An 18,883-nucleotide genomic window follows, 5' to 3' on the forward strand; every position below is an offset into this window, starting at 1 on the left:
GGGGAAGGTGTGTTGCTGCAGGGCCTGGGGGAGGGTTGAGAGCATGCCCCAGGCAGCACTGATGCATCGCCTCCACCGCTCTTCAGCTCTGTAGGGGAGAGACTCTTGGGTGCAGCCATTAAATAGCCCAGTGCTGCTTCCTCTGACCGCAAGGCAGCTGCAGCCCAGCAGTTTCTAAATCAAATGGGACAGGCATCCTCACCACCCTCCTCCTGGCTGTGCCTGCTTCCCCTCTGCTCTGAGCCCCAGGCGCAGGGGGCACGTCTGTCCACACCGAGCAGGCTGTTGCACCAGCCCTCCTCTGCCCACAAAACAGGCAAAAACAAAGCACCAGCTACTCCCTTGTACCCTCTTCCATGCATATGTACTGCTAGTGCAAAGAAATTTATGAGCCAGCTCTCTCAGTCCCTCATGGTTGAGGCTTTCCCAGGATCGGAGTGCAATTTACTGCCAGTGAAAGTCCAACGAGGTGCATAAATCTGCCCTCCTGCCACCACCTATTCTCATAACCCATGTCAGCCCACTTCCTCCTTACCAGCAGCAAAAGAAGGTCTTTTGCTTAACTTTCTAGCCTTATCTGCCAAAAGAAAGAAGTGGGGGAAGAGACGCAGTGCAACTCAAATCACTTGAAAAGCTGCCGAGTGTGTATTGGCTGGATTTATGATAGTGTTTAGTGCCACCACAAAGACCTTAGCTACAAGTAACAGCATCAATTGGAGCAGAGGGAAAACATAAAGTAGACTGAACAGAAGATGCACTGCAAAGAACACCCATTCTGTGGATGTTCAGAAATGCAAGAGGGAGCAGATGCACATGTACACCTTTCCCACCTCTACGTGCTGCACTTACTTGAAACCAGTAGTCCTCCCTACAGAAGGCTAGGCCAGTAGGTCTAGGGATACTTCTAGTCCAAAAAGAAAGATCAGACCTACATACACATCTAGAGGAGAGGAACTCCAGCCAAACCACCCAACCATATCTACTGGCACCGACCAAGGATGGGTACTTTCTGCCAAATGCTGATCAGCATAAACCAGATCAGCTCAGCAGGATGGAGAAGGTCAGCCTGTATCTGTGGCTCAGCCAACCAGGAGCTGACTACGGCCAAGAAAAATCTTAGCACAGCTCTTACCAGCTTGCTCTAGCAAGCAATAAGGCAATTCTCAATTACTACCTCTTCTCTAAGCCCTCCGGTTTTGCACCAAGAAACTCCATCTGTTCAGTGCACTAGAAGTGGTGCTCAAGGTTGCATGCCAATTCCCCCATACATTCTTCTTTCTACCGGTGTGAATCAATCATGTTCCATATCCAGTTATATTTAGAGGCACAGCTTAACCAGCTGCTTACAAGTGAAATTTGCCTTCTCTCCACATTGCTTTGCTGCTCTTTCATTGAATGGACTATATCTAGATGCTTCTACCCAAGTTGTATGTTCCTTTAGCTGTTGTAATAAATGTGGCATTTCAGTACAGCCCCAGCTCAAGTTAAGTCTTTTGCATATGAAGTTCTCTAAACTCCAGACCTCACCTACAGAATGTGTAAATTTGTCCAACGCTCCTGCTAGACATAACAAAATACTGTATTTCTGCCATTTTCTTTAAGTTCACTAAATAGTTAGACATCCTATAGTAAAGGGATGCTATCAACACCATTGGGAAATGAGGAGTTTTAAAGGGAAGTTAGGTCCTTAAGTCTTTCTTTTTTCTCTCCCACTGGCTCTCTGAAGGTAAAATCAAGTTCTTTGATTTTCCATTAGGCTTTCTCCTGTAACTTTTAAACTATTATTTTATATTTCTCTTTCAAAGTTATTCAATTTATGAGGAAATGCCATTAAGTTACTATAAAAGACTCAATTTCTGTTCAAATGGAAATCTCAGCTATGCCAAATACAGCCATTTTAAGCAGTTCTTACCAGAGAGTCATTGATTTTTCTCCTCTAGACACAGCCCATGAGGATTTGGGGGGGGAGGAAATACGACACAGCTTAATCTGATTCCAGAACTAAATCTTAACCACATCCTATACTCATTCCTCTTTTATACTCCAGAAAAAAAGCAATACGTTAGGCTATCCTGCAAATACCTGAAGTTTTATACAGCAAAAGAAGCGCTGAAGAATCTCTTGGTATCACTAATATCATGATATTTCATGCTTTAAAAATAAGGAAATTTGCAAGTACGAAGACAAAAATAACAAGTGTGTGCAGTTAACATCAAGGATTTATGCAGCATCATCGTAGGCATCAAAACAGCAACCTAACTAGTACCTCAATAGCTCTTTAAGACGATTCTCAGATGGCAAAACCTAACAAGTTCATAAAAATAATACTTCCAAATGAAGCTGATTCAAAGGAATATTGCAAGCACTTGCGGCTAGCACCACAGAGCAGTCATTCAAAGTTGGTCTAATCCTGACCAATTCCAATACCTGACTTCAAAGGGACATTGAATAAGGCCTCTGGTCTGCAGCTGACCCTTTTCACAGGTACACATCACAATGTGTTCTGCCACAGTTGCCGAACTACAATATTAGGGAAGACTATTATGTCCGAGAAGATACATGGATCTCTGTATTGCCCTATACACTTAAAAGGACAAAGTCAGACTGCGTGGGCAATCCGTAATTCTAATTTTTTCTTCTGTTCCATTTTTCTGCTTCATCATGCAAGCAATATTTTCTTCTGAAACATCTCCTTTGGTGGAAGTGGGCAATGCTTCTAAATGCATGCAGACATAAGAGTTATAGAGATGCATAGTTAAATGTTATTCTTATATCAGCTCTATTGGAACGCGTTTTCTATAGAAGAAGCAAACCCTGTCTGTCTCTCCTCAACCTCCCTGCAGCAGCCCTATGACCAGCCCTATGATATCTGGTCATATCAATGGGGTTCCTGCACCAATGTGCCACTTTCTGGCTTGAAATTAAGGTCTGAGGAGTCCAGAGATTGTGGCTGGGCTGAACCAGCCCAGCCCCATGTGGCTGTATGGACTGAACCAGCTATATGGACATTGCTGTTTCTTGCAAATTCAAATCATGTTCAGAACCATTTAGATCAGAACCAGACTGAGGGATCTCCAGGCCCACATGTTCAAAAAGAGATGGACTATCAAGTAGTCTTTTTGTTACAGTGGAAGAATACAAGGCAGAGGCAGGTTAGGAGAATTGTGGGTTCCTCCTAGCTCGTAACTTTGTTCCAAACTGAGTTTTGTTACAGGGATAATTTAATGCAACTCTTGCTTCTTCCAGCCCCCAACACAATACATCCTTAACATGCATACACAAAGAATAAAAGATAGACTTAAAGTCTTTTAGGAAGCTCATCTGCTTAGGTTCCCTTCATACTCAATAGAGAGAGATTAGCATCTCTGGAGAGTACATTCATTGGGCTCCTGCTCTATACTTCCCGTGAAAAGAGCCCTCTTTCTCCACTGACTCCTTGGGGATCTTCTGGAGACAAGTCTCCCACAGCTAACGTTAGTGTCTGCAAATACTCCCCTTTCCATAAAAGACTGCAACATCTCACCAAGCTTTTAAGAGCAAACGTATAATCAACAATGAGAGGGATACACCAAGGGATAAAAACTGCAGGAATGAAAATCCCAAGTGATTTTAAAAATCTAGGGACAACTTTAAAGGAGTTACCTGCATATTATAGAAAATGACAAAAAAAAAAGTTATACTGAAGCAAGTTATACTCTGGTTTCCTGTCACAGAGTCCCTGTAGTTCGCACGCCTCATCCTTTGTTTAAGAGCATATTATTGAGGATCAGGTTTTTGTTCCCTGGGCATTCACCTCCTGCTGTCATTTTTTTCTCCCACCTGGAGCCAGCATTGGAGCTGGATGCAAAACTTTCAGTGAAATGTTTTGTTGTCATTGGGAAATATTAATGCATCCAAAATATAACAAGCAAACACCCAGTCTGTCAAACCTGCACTGCCTAATTTGGAGGAAGAATTAGCTCCTGTGCCTGCCATACCTCAGAGGACTCCACAGCCTCTGGGCTATAGAGCCTGCTTTTCTGTTTCATTCCTGCTGAAGTAATTTCTCTTTATGTAAGTAATTACTTTATACTGGGCCAAAGAAAGAAACTGACTCCACAGCCCAGTCACTAGAGCACTCTCTCTCCAGCACAATGAATAGGCATTTATATAAAGTAGAAGAGCTCCAACTGGAAAAGCTCCAACTGAGAAAGCATTACTGCAGAAGATCCAGTGGTCTGGGCCCTCACGTTGGCTAGGAGAGCCTCAGGGGCAAGTCCCCACTACAAAGCACGCAGAACAGAACGCGTCACCCAAAGCCCCATTACTTTTCTACTTACCAAGCTGCTAGCTATTCTGGGCTTGTTCTCTGTTTTTTTCATGAAAACACATCAAATGCCCTAATTAATTTCAGTGCAGAATCAGCAAAATCTATGAAACTGCTTTTTTTTTGGGGGGGGGGGGGAATAGTACAACCATTCCCTGCCACATTCACTCTGCTACAAGCCTCTCCCACCAGAAACTTTAATCACTGTCTCTACTGTCACAAGCTGAGGTAAGGAATCTCTACAACGAGCAGTGAACAAGGGGGAAGAGACAAACCTCATGATTTCACCTTAATGTCCTAAAAAAAAAAAAAAAAGCATGAGGAATTAGGCAAGGTCTGCCATTAACAAATGATCTATTGTGCACCGCCTGGTTTCCAAAAGTTATTCCTCTCTCCAATAAAGAACCACTGCACAGAAATGGTTGTTTGCGGAAGAGACCTGCTGTGGCTCTTCCAACTTCTGCTTCAGAGAGCCCTGGGGCACAGGCATTCAGCTTCTGCAAGGGTCTCTGAACGCTGAGGTTCAGAGAGTCTTTTAGCCCTTCTACTCCCCACTGAAATGATTCAAATTAAATGTGATACAGCATGATCCTTTTAGCCACTACATTTTGCAAACTTTCAAACCAGGGGTTCAGAGAGAGCTTTCTGTAAGTCACCATATCTTTCAAGGCAACCATCCCACAGCTACCCTACTTTTTGAAGCTACCTAGTTGTTATCTCCTTCTGTTTAGGGTACAGGCCTCCCGTCATGTAATGAAATAATCGTGATGTCTTTCCCAAGATTCCATTTATGCTTCTGTGATATTTACCACTATGTTACTTTCAGATGGAGACTTAAAAGCTTCCTCTCAGAACACTTGAATACGTGGTACCTCAGAGCATATTCAAGCTACTTTTATACTTTGACTTTCAAGGTTTCCGGACACTAACCTTTGCAATTTTAATTATATATACATTCATTTTTTCAGTAATAAATTAAAGAGTAATTTTAAGTTGTACCAAAAATGTGAAGAACTGAAGAAGAGAGACTGAGTGAACAGATTATGTCATGCTGTCGCTTTCATTAGACTCTCCCTTGGGGACTGTCATCCTCTGATGTTTCAGCTTTGCTCTGCTGAAACACGTCTGACACGAGAGAATCTCTCCTGGGATTCTTAGTGCACTGACTACAGTAGCCAGTGATATCAGAGACTTACAGAGGAAGAGAACAAAGGGTGCAGGCATGTGCAGATCCCTCCTGTGTGCTTTCCACACAAGCATATGCCTACGTGCAAGTAGCTGCAAGCAAGTGCATTTTTGCCACGATGCACTTCAAGTGCATTTTCCCGCAAAGTCCTGCGACAGAAATTCCCCAGCAATCCAGTCACGTGCAGTTAATTAACCTCCTGCATTACCAAACACAAAGAGATTCGCAACAGTGACCCTTTCTCCATCTTTCTCCTGGAACAGATCTCAGCATATCTACACCTTTCCACACATCACTGGAGCTGTTCTTCTCACAGCAAGGCCTCCAAAAGAACCTACCCCCAGATACTCTGAAGAGTTAAGATTGCCCTTGGAATCAGGCCCAGCTTTAGGGGCTGGAAGATCTTTTGCAATTAGTTTCTAGGTGGTATTCATGCAGGGCCTTTGCCTTTCATGGCAACCCACTGTACCTATAGAACCCTATTCCCAACTGGGGATGTTGGTGTAGCAGAGGTCCCACGTGTGGTGCAGGGAAACCACAGTTCCTTGTTGTGACAAACTGCAGCTGTAGATCTTTGAGATTCACCTCTCATCTAGCCTCATATTCTCCTGTATCCTGCCCATAGCCCTCAGCTGGAGCTCATCCGTGGCTGCTGCTGTCTTCAGATACCATTAGGCTATAATGCCAATCACCTGAAAACAATTTTCTGTTCATTAGTCAATTAGCTGTGATGTAGGACATGGCATTTGCACGAGTAAATTATCAGCAGGTTCATGACATCAAACCTTATCTGTCTCAGCTGGCTCCTAGTAACCATCTCACCTTCTGGTCTGCTTTGAAATAGTAAACTTGGAAGTTTTGCATTTGTTTCCTTTGCAAAATTCTCCAAATTCTTCCGAGGTTATGCATGCAAGAAACAATACAGCCACCGGAAAGAGCTGTGCATATTAGCTCCTCAACGGTGTATGGCAACTCTAAGAGATTGGAGAGAAGAGGTGAGATAAAAATGTCAAATTCAAGTAAAATAACAAAGACAGCTTTACATGTCATTGCTCCATTTGAGTTTGTCCTGGACACCTGTATAGAAAGCTTCTCATTCTTATGAAAAGTGCCAGAGGTCAGGATTGCACGCTCATTGCTCTGATAAAAAGTAAATCTACCAGCAAGGGTGTACCACAGTCTCCCTTTCTGCTGATGCACAGAGGATATAAACTGGCATAGTATTCTCTCTTTGGCTTTGGTTCACCAGCTTAGCTTAGGCTTTAGGCCACGCAGGTCCCCAATATGTTCCCAATGCTGGCCAAACTTGCAGTCTCAAAATGGCACCTTCAGCCTTCTCTGATACCTGCAGGAGAATCGCTACTAACCCAAAGTGGAGAGACTCCTCCTCTGAATCCTTTACTGAAGCCTCCCATCCAAACTCCAACTTTACTCAGGAAGTTTCTCCAACTTCCAGCATGGAGAGACATGACTGTGAAGGCTGACTGATGGCTAGCAACAGCTCTCTGAAACCACTATGTTCATGGATTCCCAAATCCCATTTTAACTACTGGAAGCAGCAAAGTTGAATAAAGATAAGCTAGCTTTAAACTGTGGCTCATTTTGCAAGACAAAAGAATCACATCATAGAATGGCAAAGTGTGTATTTTCACATAATTCAGTGTATGATGACATACTTCGCCTCCCCTTGCAGTATCAGGTTTTGACACAGTAGATATTCAGATGCTGTGGTAGTGTAAAACTTTAACAGCAGAGGCTACAGACAGATGACGCTTCCTAATGAGAAGAGACATGGTTTCAGTGTAGAACAGCCCAACTTAACCAAGGATTCAAGAATTGCCCCTGCAACTGTTGAAGCATGGTTCACATGGGACAAGTTTTAAGTCTCTCCTGCAAAGATTTCTACTGCTGATGGCTCTAGCAGTCCACTAAGATAGGAAGCACTTTCATAACATACCAGAGGTTTTGAAAAGAGGAGATCGTTGAGGAGTTCCTGATATGCTTTTCTGAGGGGAGCTCAAGCTGTGGTACCAGTCCACACTATCATGTTGACTCCTACAAGTACCATACAAGATTCAGAGCACAGGGCTAGTGTCAGAGCCACTCAGGTAGGAAGGGTTTCCACAGATGGGACGGTCAGTCCCTCCCTTCTGCACACAGAACAGATTTACCTCATTATCTTTCTCCCAAAGTTGTTTAGTTAGCCATGCAAATATCATGATCCATGGCTCACTGGAGGCAGCCTTTATTAGATACAGTCCTGATAGTTCATCATCTACATTAGCTTTAAATATCTTCAGTCACAGCCATTCTGCCACCTTTATCAGCATCTTCTGCTGTCACCTAAAACATTCTTGCAGTAAACATTTAATTCATTGTTTAATCTGTATTCTCTCTGCCTCATCTTAAACTCATTTATTTCCTGATCTGTTCTTGGTGACTAATGAGAATAATTGCCCCTGTCCTCTTTCTGTAATGGTCTTTTATGTATTTGCAGACAGTTGGGTACCCACCCACGGTTGTCTTTTCTCCAGACTGAACCTGCCTTGCTCTCCCAACCCTTCTTTACAGGTTTTGTTTTTTATGATCTGTGATCATTTTCTTTGTTCACTCTCCCACACTGTCCCCAGTCCTTCCCTTTCTTAGAAGTGCAGCCCCCAAACACAATGCAGTTATCTAAGTGAGGCCTAACCACATCTGTAAATATATAGTAGATACATAATTTCACCTTTTTGTACAAAGTAAGATTATGTATAAAGCTCACACAGGGGCTGGACAGCAGGTCTAGTAGAGGATCATGGTAGCTAGAGTCATTTAATTCTTGTGTTGGTTCCCATCTAGAACTGCAGTAAGGGAGAATTACTCCCACCTCACAACTAGATAGCTACACAGAGCCAAAGTAGTTTAGGCTGACTCCTACCTTCAAAAGTAACTGATGAGTTTGTCACACTGACAGTAAACAGGACATGAGCTCCTATGTACCTAACGTGCCAGAGATGAGTGGGGGCAATAAACATTGTCCGCTGACTTATTCAGATCAGATGAGCTGGTGGTCCCACATCTGTTTTAGTGTGTAAGCAGTCATATTGCAATCAGCACAGACAAGCCACCGAATAAGCCAGGAAGACTGAATTCTCATTCTTCTACAAATGTTTCTTACTTAAAAATATTTCCACACAGCCATCCACACCATTAATGACACTATGTGTTCTGGGAATTGAGAAAAAGGATCTTCAATACTCCGAGCTGGCATCCTAACACCTCACCTGAACCACATCCACTCACTCTTTTGGATCTTTCATGGGGATGGAGGTAGGGATTGAATGCTACAGAGGTAGCATCCCTTCACTTCAAGCAAGTAACCACACTCCCGCTCATAATTCCTGATTTTCTCCAGAAATTTAACCAATCCTTGTATATTTGTGGCTCTGAAATGTTGCCTTAGATTCTTCATGTTGGAAAGGGAAGACACCCACCCAGCACACCATACTTTACACACTGCAAATCTCCTCTGTATTAGAAAATATCAATTGACAGTAAATTTCAGAACAGGTACCATAGGGCAAACTGCTTCACTTCCCAATTTCCTCTTCCAATTTCAGTGGCCCTAACTACAGAGAAAGCAGTATTTTTTATTCCCCTAACATTAAAAATATGCAGTGAATGTGTAAAAATTAAAGAAATAGAAGCCAACTGCTCCTCCTGCCCAAGGCTAGTGCTCAAGGCTCTCCTGCTTCTAAAAAAACAAAACACTAAACAAAGAGCCACGATGCCTCAAAAGATCCAAATTAGCCATGGTTTGGATTGGCTTGGTTGCAGCACAGTTTGCACACTGCCCAGTGCCACAAATTTGTTTCTTCACAGGCAAGGGGATAAGCTTGCTTTCCCAGAGCGCTCTCCCTGCCTCCAGCTGACTGCACACAGAGGTTTTTTCACTGCAGGTGAAGGTGAGCTCAAGCCCATGGATGTCCACTGCCTGGTTTGCACAGATCACCAGCGTGTACTTGGTCAACTTTTAAACACACCAGTTCACACACTAACGCATGATTCAGTCTGGGAACCTGTGGTTTTGTGGCTTAAGGAAGCCATGAGCTCTTGGACTATAAAAGGTGGATTTGTCTGGATTTCCCCCCTTCCAAAATTAAAGGGAAGCTTTGACATTTAACCTGGCTCGGTTAGTCTCCGATTCTCAGGCAGTTATCACTGTGTCCCTAACTGCGCTACAGCAGTACCAGTCCTGACCTGCCAGGAACTCCTCTCCTGCCTTTGGACAGAGAAGCAGGATAAGTGAGTCTGAGGGTCGCTGGAGCCTGCTTCATAGTCAGAGAAATAGTCTTTTTAGTTCCTGTTATGACACACCTAGCTGAAGCAAAAAGCAGGAGTCAGAGGAAAGTACAGGGCAATGGTAGCAGGAGGGTCACGCTTAGTTTTTATTCTCTTACTTGCCTCTGTTTCCCCTTCCACATATTTCAGTACTGCGATCTTCAAACTGCCATTTCATCTTATGCAGGGCGGCACCCGGGGCAGTAGCGGGTACATTTGACTGCGGCGAAGCGACTGAATGAGTATGTTGATTCACTGTGGTAGAAAGAATTCTTACGGACGGGTAGCTGGAGGATGGACCAGGGTAAGAGCAGATAACTTACTTATCAGTCACATTTCTGCCAATCACTCCCTATAAACATATCTCGAAGAAGGCTAATCACAGAAACACAAAAGAGTCAGGCAGTCTTAGAGCCCGGATGTCAGGCAGAGCAGATACTACCAGCATCCCACTGTAGATGAGGCAGTCTCACTCAGTACATGGAGCCATCTCTCTCAAAAAGATCATCTAGTCCATTTCTCCTGTTAATGAATCCATTTCTTTGTGATAAATTGAGGCTTACACAAAAAAAAGCCACGCCATATTCTCCAACTGCAGGACAACTCTCTTTCCTGCTGCCCACCAAGCCATGCTGAGGAGTAGAGCACAGCCAGAGTGGGGCTGCAGTCTCCCTAAAGGCCAGTTCAAACCTCTAGGGACCAGCTCTCAGGCTGGGCCATCTCACAGGCAGCTTTGGCCCGTCCTAAAGAGTGAAAGACAGGAGCGGGGAATAAAGTCCATTGCAGGGAGACAAACAGCACTCTGTCTGTACAGCACTCCCGTCCTCTGCCAGCTTGGGGGAATGAGAAAATAGCACTGGGAATCAAATCCAGACCTCCCACATGGTACTGCAGAGACATTGAGCGCTAGAGCACCAATTCCTGGTGCCAGCCCAGGCAACAAGAGTCCAGTGTGGGAATCCAAGTGCATCTCCATGCGCTAGTGCAGAACGGCTTAAGCACTGGAGCCGGCGTCCACCTACCCTCTTCCAAACCAAGCACAAGAAACAGCCCCAGCTGAGCTCTGGCAGCAGATGAAATACAGAAATGAATGCAAGCACCTTTTCCCCATAGGTGAAGGTCTGGGGATGGGGTGCTGGTTCGTAGGTTAATGGAGGTTTTTTACAGCGCCGGTTGATATTCCCAAATGAGAATAAAATCAAAGCATAAATGGTTAAGTGGGGATGAAAGGCGGGGATTTTAGCCCCTGCTCGGTATTTTCCACCTCCCCATGATCTCTTCATGCTCTTGGATACAGGGGTACAATGTAAAACCCAGCCATCAGCGCAGGTATCCTGAAAACCCTGCCCAGCCAAGGACAGTCAGGGGCTGCTCCCAATACTTTCCTTTGCCTGGCTATGGTCTCACTGATGAGGGGAATTGCAAGAGGCACCAGGATCAGAGTGGGCTGAGCCAGCTGGCCTGGCAGGTGTATGTCACCAGGCCAGAGCTCAGGGTCCCCAAGAAGAGGAGTAACAGCTTTGACCATGCTTCTTTCCTTTTTCCTGCTGAGATCTACCTCTGCCTACTGAAGGCAGAGCCGGGGAGAAGCTGAAGCAGGTCCCATGGCCCCCAGGCTGTTTCCCTGCTCCTCCCTCCACCTGCTCCATCCCATCCCAACCCTCTGAGACCCCCACCCTGGATGGGGAGACAAGCGGCTGCTGGCGGGGGGGAGTGGGAACCAGGAGATGCGGAGGCGACGCGAGCTGCTGCTTCAGGGTGGCGTGGGTGAGCACTTGATAATCCCCCATTCCCACACCTTCCCTCTTACAGAGCACCCTGCATGCACCCCCTCCTACAGAGCACCCTGCACCCACCCACACACTGCTGCTCCCCCCAGAGCCACAGCTGGGGCACACCAGGCCACCCCCCACCCCAGGGTGCCGTACCCCTGCTCTGCTACCCCCAGGGCTTGGCAGCGTGACAGCAGCAGGGTGGCCAGAGGTGCTGCGTACCCAGCCCTCCTGCCCGGGGTAGGGGGGACCAGCCACCACCTCCTGCACTGCTTGCAAGGCCTGGACTGTGTTTGATGGTGCCGGGCAATATTAGGAGGCACCTCCTTTTGCCCATGCTGGTGCTTGTAGGGAAGGGGAAGACAAGTCTGGGTAAACGTAGCAGTAAGAGAGATTGGGAAGTAAACGGGGGGGGGGGGGGGGGGGGATTCAGGATGTGGCCTCATGCGTCCTTCCCTATACAGCTGAGCATCAAAGCTGTAAGACCCCCCCGCCCCATCCTCCCCCTCGCTGCCTCTGCCCAAATCTAGGCCGAGGTCCAGCCCCGGTCACGGCTGGGAAGCAGCGGGGGGAGGGGGGGGGAATGTGGCACCCGTCCGGGCTGTGGTCCCCACCAGGGCAGGGGTGGCGTCTGCGGAGGCAGCGCAGCCGGCCCCGCTCTCCCGGGGGGCCCGGCGCGGCCGGGCTGCCAGGGCTGCCGCGCTTGCCAGAGCCCGGAGGCAATTTTCCCCTTCCCTCCGATCCGCCTGCAAAACCCAGGGCAGGGGGCGAGGGGTAGGGGGGGCCGACCCAGCCTCTGCCCTTCTCTCCCCTTGCCCTGATCAGAGAGGGGGCGATGGTGCTGTTAGCCGCCCTCTCCCCCCCGCCGCCGCCTCCTTCCCCGGGGGTGGTCTGTGCTTTTAGCGGCTCTCCCGGGGCAATGACAGGCGAGGGCTGGGGCTGCACCCCGACCCCGCAGGGCGCTGGGGTCCCGGGCGGAGCCGGCAGCCGCCTGCAGCCTCGGTGCCGGAGAAATTCCTCCCGAAAAAAAGGAGAACTGCTCCCACACGCCCTCCTCTCCGCACAGGTAAACTTTCTACTCCCACTTGCGGAGGGAAGAGGGAGGGAGCTCTCTGGCAGGGAGGATCCAGGCGCGGATAAACCCTGGGAAGCCTTAGATATTTATAGAAGCACAGCCAGAATATGGCAGGAAAGGTGGCTCTCCAAAGGGGCCCGCTCCCGGTTTTTAACAAGAGCTCGACGACCCCCTTCAGAGGGGCAGAAAGCAGGAGCCAGCAGGGTGGTGGTGTGGGGGGGGGGGGTGCTGGGGTCCCCCCGGGCTAGGCTTGGGGCCAGCCGGGGGGGGGGGGGGGGAGTCAGCTGGCCTCTGCCCTCCTGCCCCCCGGCCCCCTCCTCGGCGCGGGTGCGTCTTGGGCTGCAAATAACGCGGACACGTTCAACACCTTGAGCTCGGCGCAGCCGGCGGCGCTCCCCCCCTCCCCGGGGCACACGGCTCCCTTTGTCTTGCCACCATCTTACGGAAAAGACTCACATGTCACGTTACGGTTGGGATGCACCGGTGCCTCTCGCGTGTCTACAGCCGAGCTGCAAGATAGCCATTTTGCAGCCCTCCGAGGTAGCTGTGGGCTGGGGAAGGGGCTGCGGGGGGGAGGAGAGGTGCCACGGTGCCCGCTGGCAGCACCGCCACAGCAGCATGAGGCGACGGGGGATAAATTAAAACCCGTGAAGTTGTCTGAATACAGCACCTCGTAGGTTTAGATGAAGTCTCTTGACGTGCTTGGACTTAAAATAGCCCTTCACCTCCACGCAAGCAGGCGCGCTCGCCCCGGCGCGGAGCTGGCTCCTGCCGCGGCGCCGGGGCGGCCCCGGCCCCTGCATTAGGCCGCTCGTGATCGAGAGGCCGGAGTGGGTTTTAAGTAATGCACCACCCTCCTCGGCAACAAGCAGGTTTCTACGTTCTGTTATTCCTCATGAGCTCTATTTCCACACCAAAGCGTGACAAGGAGCCGCTGGACCAGCGAAGGGAGGTTTGCGGACGAATGGATGGATAGATGGGAATTGTCTTCATTTTTCCCCCCTCACCAAAGCCTTGTTCCGCCTTCCGTGTTGCCCCTCACTCCAATCCCCCCTCCCCCCAAAAAATCACCAGGGACTTTCCCCTCACTCACGGACACAGTATGTACCTCGAAGCATCTCTCTTGCCTTCTCTTCATGTCCTATTTGATGAGCCAGGAGGGAATCAACATGTCTGGTGAATGTTTCCTCTTCCCCCCCCCCCCCCCCGATCTGCTTCTAAAAGCAGCATCCCTAAACCTTTTGTTCTACCGTGAGTAGCCTTCCCTGGGCAAACCCATGTATAAAAATGAGCTGCCACCAAAACCACAGAAACAGGAATTTCCCTACCTTGGTTTGTAGAAGCAGAACCTCTAGACGGACAGATCAAGGGAGAGAGCATGTTGGGAATGTCCAGTCTCCTCTTCTTGCTTGCATATCCACATAAGAAGAATAAGGGTCGGGGGGCAAATGTGGGGGAATGACTTTTAAAAAATCCTATTTGGCTGTAAAAAAAATAGAGAATTCTTTGTGGCAATCTTGCGTCTTGAAGCAGTGCAAATTCAAAAGCAGGAGAGAATCACTTCAGAGGATATTCAGCGCATGTGGTGAGGATCGTCAAATGCAGGTTCCAGAGTAAGCATTCCTTTCGCCTTTTTAAATGATTATTCTTATAATTATTCTTTTTTTTTTTCTTCCTCCTGGAGCACTAGTAGAGGAGGTTGTGTTTAAAGCAACGGGAGGTCGGTGCTGTTCTTCTGTGAAGCATGATTATCCTCAAAGCGTCCCCTTCCTGAAGGGAAAAATAAGCATCAATTTTGTATTAGAGGGATCTGAAGGGGATAAAAACCGCTCCCCAACAAAGACATTAATATATTGAGAAGAAAGAGAGGAAAAACGCATTTCCCAACAGTGCACACAAGCGGAATCAAAAAAAAAAAAAAACAGCTGGCACGAGTCTATAAATAATTCAGATACGGGCTGACTACACCATTCCTGGGGTAGGCATGCATGCGAGACGGGAGAGCGGGCGCGATGTGAAGTGCCGGCAGAAGGCGAGCCCCGGCGCCCCCTCCCCACGCACGCCGAGCCGCTCGCCCACCCCCGGGAACAGCCCCCGAAGGGGCTGGCGAGGGCCGTGCCCACCCCTCTGCGGTGCCGCCGGCGCCGCTGCCGCCCCTGCCCGCCGCGCTCCGGCTCCGCGGGCAGCGTGGAGCGCGCCCCGCGCTCGCCGCGCACACGCGCGCACACACACACACACACACACACGCGCGCGCGCACACGCGCGAGCTGCTGTCGCCGGGGAAGGGGGGTGGGGAGGGGGGCTCGTTTCGCCTGCAGCGTGGCTGGTTTTGGGGGGGGGGGGGGCGGGTCGCTATCCGCGGCCATACAGTCAGCCCGGTGAACGCATCCATTGGCTCCCCGGGGCTTGGGTTGGGTTTTTGGGGGTTTTTTTGTTTGTTTTTTAAGGTGTGGGCTGTCAGTTTGGGTTCCCCCACCGCCACCTTCAACATAACGTGGACAGGGTTTATAGCTATGCAGGCATTTATTTAATGAACTCTCAGGTAGTTTTTTTTTTTCTTCCCTCCCTCCCATCTCGCACGAGAAACAATTCAACACTTAGAGCTGTCATAAAATACAGACCCACATACATACCAGTAAATCCTGCTTCAAGCGCTCGCGCTGCTCTGAGCAGCTACTGCCCCCCTCTCTCCCTGCAAGGCTGATCCACCTCAGACATGCTCAACTTCTTCAGTCTCTTCTCCGATACTGCCAGGGTCGGAGATGCGGGGGGAAGTGTTCAGAGCGTCACCCTAAAAATATATCCTTGAAAATCCTCTGCAACATTAAATCCCTGAGAAGGCTTCCCGGAGGTGGAGAAAACACAGGAAGGTGAATTAATACAGCAGCTTAATGATTAATAATAATGTAATATACATGAGGAAAATGGTGGGGAGGAGGCTGGGGTTGGGGATAAAGCCTTAGGCGGTGGGGTGGGGGACGCTTGGCAAGTGAACATTGGGGAAATGGGGGGGGGGGGGCAAGAGAGAGAGGAGAGACCCTGATGGGAACCGGGGGGGGGGGTTAACCACCCACCCGCCGGGGCGGGGGGAGGCAGATCTCAGCCTCCGACACCCAGCGGGGGCAAAGGGGGAGCCCGTCCCCGGGCGCTGAGCCGGGCTCGAGCCGCAGCAGCAGGACAAGCCCTGCGCAGCCCCACGCAGCCCCGCGCTGGCTCAGCGCCGGCCCCGCAGGGAGCACCCAGGGCTCAGTGGGGCCCGGCCCCCAGCTCAGTCCCAGCAAAAGCAGCCGCGGGGAGCGGCCGCTGGTGAGCCGCGTTGTTGGAAGCAACAGACTAAAAGGAATGCTTAAGAAAAAAAATAATAAAATATTAACAGTAATCATAAAATAGTAATAATAATAATAAAAAAAATAGAAAGAAAGAGGCGCCCAGCCAGGAGACAGGCAATGGAATTGGATCTGAACTAAAAGAAGGGAGTGAGAGCGGAGATAACGCTAATATCCAAATTGGATACTCCACAATTAAGCCCAGTGCTTTAATTGCTGTTCTCAGAGTCCTCTGGAAGCTAAGCAATGTGAAATTACTCTGAACGAAAGCAAAGTGCGTTTGCGCACACCTCCCTGCCTGCACTGCCCTGCCTGCCCAGGGCAGCCTGTGCCTGTGCTTCCCGGGGTGCTCTCGGCCTCACCCCTGCAGTGCCCTCCACAGCAGGGTCCTGCAGCTGCAGCCCCGTCCTTGTCCCTCCCACACCTGGGTTTCCCTCCGAGTGGCCTGAGAAGAGCAGAAAGCCCCCACCTGCCCTCTGTGGCACTGCAGCATGGTCTTGGAGGAAGCCTGCCCCAAACCCACGCAAGCTGGAGGCCGTAGCAAGGCAGAGCCCTCCCAGGGTGGATGTGCCAAGTATGCCCTTAAGGCCACGTAGTCGTGCTGGGGTTGCAAAGGCTCACACTGCCACAGGCTGGGTCTCGATACAGTAGCTAGTAAGGGCTCAGCCAGGCCTTTGTGACCCGCCCCCAAGCGACAAGGGCTGTGGGGAAAGCCTTCCCCATACTGCCCGGCCAACCATGCTCCTTCGCGCAGGAAAGCAGAGCCTAGGCCCAACAGCGTGGGCTCTGCTTCGGTGCTCATCTGGGCTGCGTTGTCCAACCTTCGTCTGCCTCTCACAGAAAGCACCTTTCCAGGAAAGTGCAGTAGCCCCCACCTACCCCACATGCCAAAGAGCCATGCTGTGACGAGCAGCCAAGCCCTCTGTGACACAGTGCTGTCACTTCCTTGCAGGTTTCTGCAGGACGATAGCCCTGGCTCTGCAGGGCAAAATATTGATGAGGCAAAGGTCCACCCTAGCATGGACAAGGTTTCTGAGGGAGAAAGGCCACATGAAAGCACCATGGCAGCTCTGGATCCTCTTTCAGTCCCTGACAATTTATACCTCAGAATTCACACGGTTCAGACAGGATTTGCTGGTCTGTAGGAGAGATTATGGATAGCAACATGGCTGCAGCATCACATCCACATATCCATGAGCGTTTGGAGCATGAATGTGTTGCTATACCCATGTACACTAGGTGTACAGTGGTATCTTTCATGTAGCTGTGCTGTGACCACTAGCAACACCTATGTGTGTTTGAGCTCCTCATCCAAAAGGATGCACCAAGATTTTAATTTTGGCAGTGAGGATTTTTCTGAGGGTGTTGGTAAGGTTTGCTTTGTTAAAAAGATTCTCCTAACATTTTTAGGCATGCTTGAAGAAAGTGACTTTGATCTTTTTCATTCTAATTTCAGTAAAAAAGGAAGACATTTTAGTCAAAGCCTGAAATAATCTGAAATTATCTCAGAACAGTTGGAGGGAAGAAATGTAGAATGATACTTACATACAGGAGTTGCTAATAGCTGAAGAGATTAGTCATATGACTTTCCCATTCCTTTCGACGATAATAGTGATACAAGAATAGCAGATGGGATTTGGCCAAAGGATGTTTTTCTTTTCTGTATGGCAAGAAGGAATAAACTAGGACTATGCAGATTGTATGGGAAATGTGGAAGACTGTCGAGGAGATAGGCAGCGGAAGCTAGCCAGGACCGTTCCATGGGAAAAGGGGCATCTACAGGGCAGGCTGACCCATAGTCACGTAGCTGAGCCCATGCCAGTGTGGTGCTACACCTGGGCTTTGAATCAAGATTAGCAATGAGCTCAGTATGCTTACTGGGCATGTGTGTAGTCCATAAAAACCTCACTTAGTGCCCCCTCCCCCCCCACCAGCGTTCCTCACCATGGACTGATGCTCAGCGGTGCCAGGGACTCTCCTGCTCCATTACTGCCTCGATCAGGAAATCGCTGGGGAACCCCTGCTCAGATGCAGAGGTAATAAACGGTCAATATCCACCATAGTGTGCCTTGTGTTTGTGTATCTGTCCCTGCCGGGAGTCTAGGTGTTGCCCCCACAGATCCTCCTGCATTCTTTTAAATGAAACAAGTGAAGAAGGAGCTTGATGGAAACAAGAGGGAATGGTTTTCATCCAATATATTACTTTATCAGTGGAAATCACAGACACAAAATGGAGGGCTAAGAAATATCTTAGTAACAATTTCTGAAAAGGGGCCTATGAATCAGAATAGAAGAGCTGCAATTATTTTAAGCAAGTCAGCAATATTTTAGACTACCATTCCTTGTGACCTTAAGACGGAGTTCATCAACAGCAGATTTTCTTTCTAAAACTATACAACTCCACAGTTAGGTAGAACATGGAAGTCTTTTGTATCATTCGCTTTTAAGGATAAGGCTAGTTGCCTTTCTATGTAATAGATCTCTATGTACATATTATCTAAACATATTATACACATGTGTGTGTATAATTCTCTCTTAACTAAATAATAAAGGTCAAGTTCTCTAGTATGATTAGGGCTTTGAGTGTCTAATTTGATACCTTTTTCAGAGAAAGATGGCCATCTCCCCCTGACCAAAGAAATCAGGCTCTCTTACAAGTCTGCAATCATGCACACAGAACTGCCAGTTACTTCAGAGTATCTTCTACAGATTCTGCACAGCCTCTAAACCTCAAATTACTTTTATATTAAGATGCAAAATTTGTTGCAAATAATGGGTGTGGAGGTAGGACAAAAAAAAAAAAAACTGTTACAAAATCTCCAGCACAGTAGTACTATGACGGCGTTTACTCTGACTAGCTGGGATTGGCTTTTATTTTTTTCCAATCAACTAAGA

At 48.4% G+C, this 18,883-nt stretch overlaps 1 protein-coding gene across 2 annotated transcripts in view; it reads right to left on the bottom strand.

Moving 5' to 3' along the window:
- Positions 1-15,310, bottom strand: part of GRIN2B (glutamate ionotropic receptor NMDA type subunit 2B) — a 214,028-nt gene extending 198,718 nt beyond the window's left edge. The window contains exons 1-2 of one of the 2 annotated variants that reach the window (XM_068939985.1): positions 15,296-15,310; positions 13,991-14,432 (exon numbers count right to left, since the gene is read on the bottom strand). The gene's annotated coding sequence lies outside the window, so the exon portion shown is untranslated. Of the gene's footprint in view, positions 1-13,990; positions 14,676-15,295 lie in introns of those variants that run through there. The other variant, XM_009665303.2, reaches the window with a different exon arrangement.
- Between the last annotated feature and the right edge of the window lie 3,573 nt (positions 15,311-18,883).

This window comes from Struthio camelus, chromosome 1 (assembly GCF_040807025.1).
Source record: "Struthio camelus isolate bStrCam1 chromosome 1, bStrCam1.hap1, whole genome shotgun sequence".
Lineage (NCBI taxonomy): Eukaryota > Metazoa > Chordata > Aves > Struthioniformes > Struthionidae > Struthio > Struthio camelus.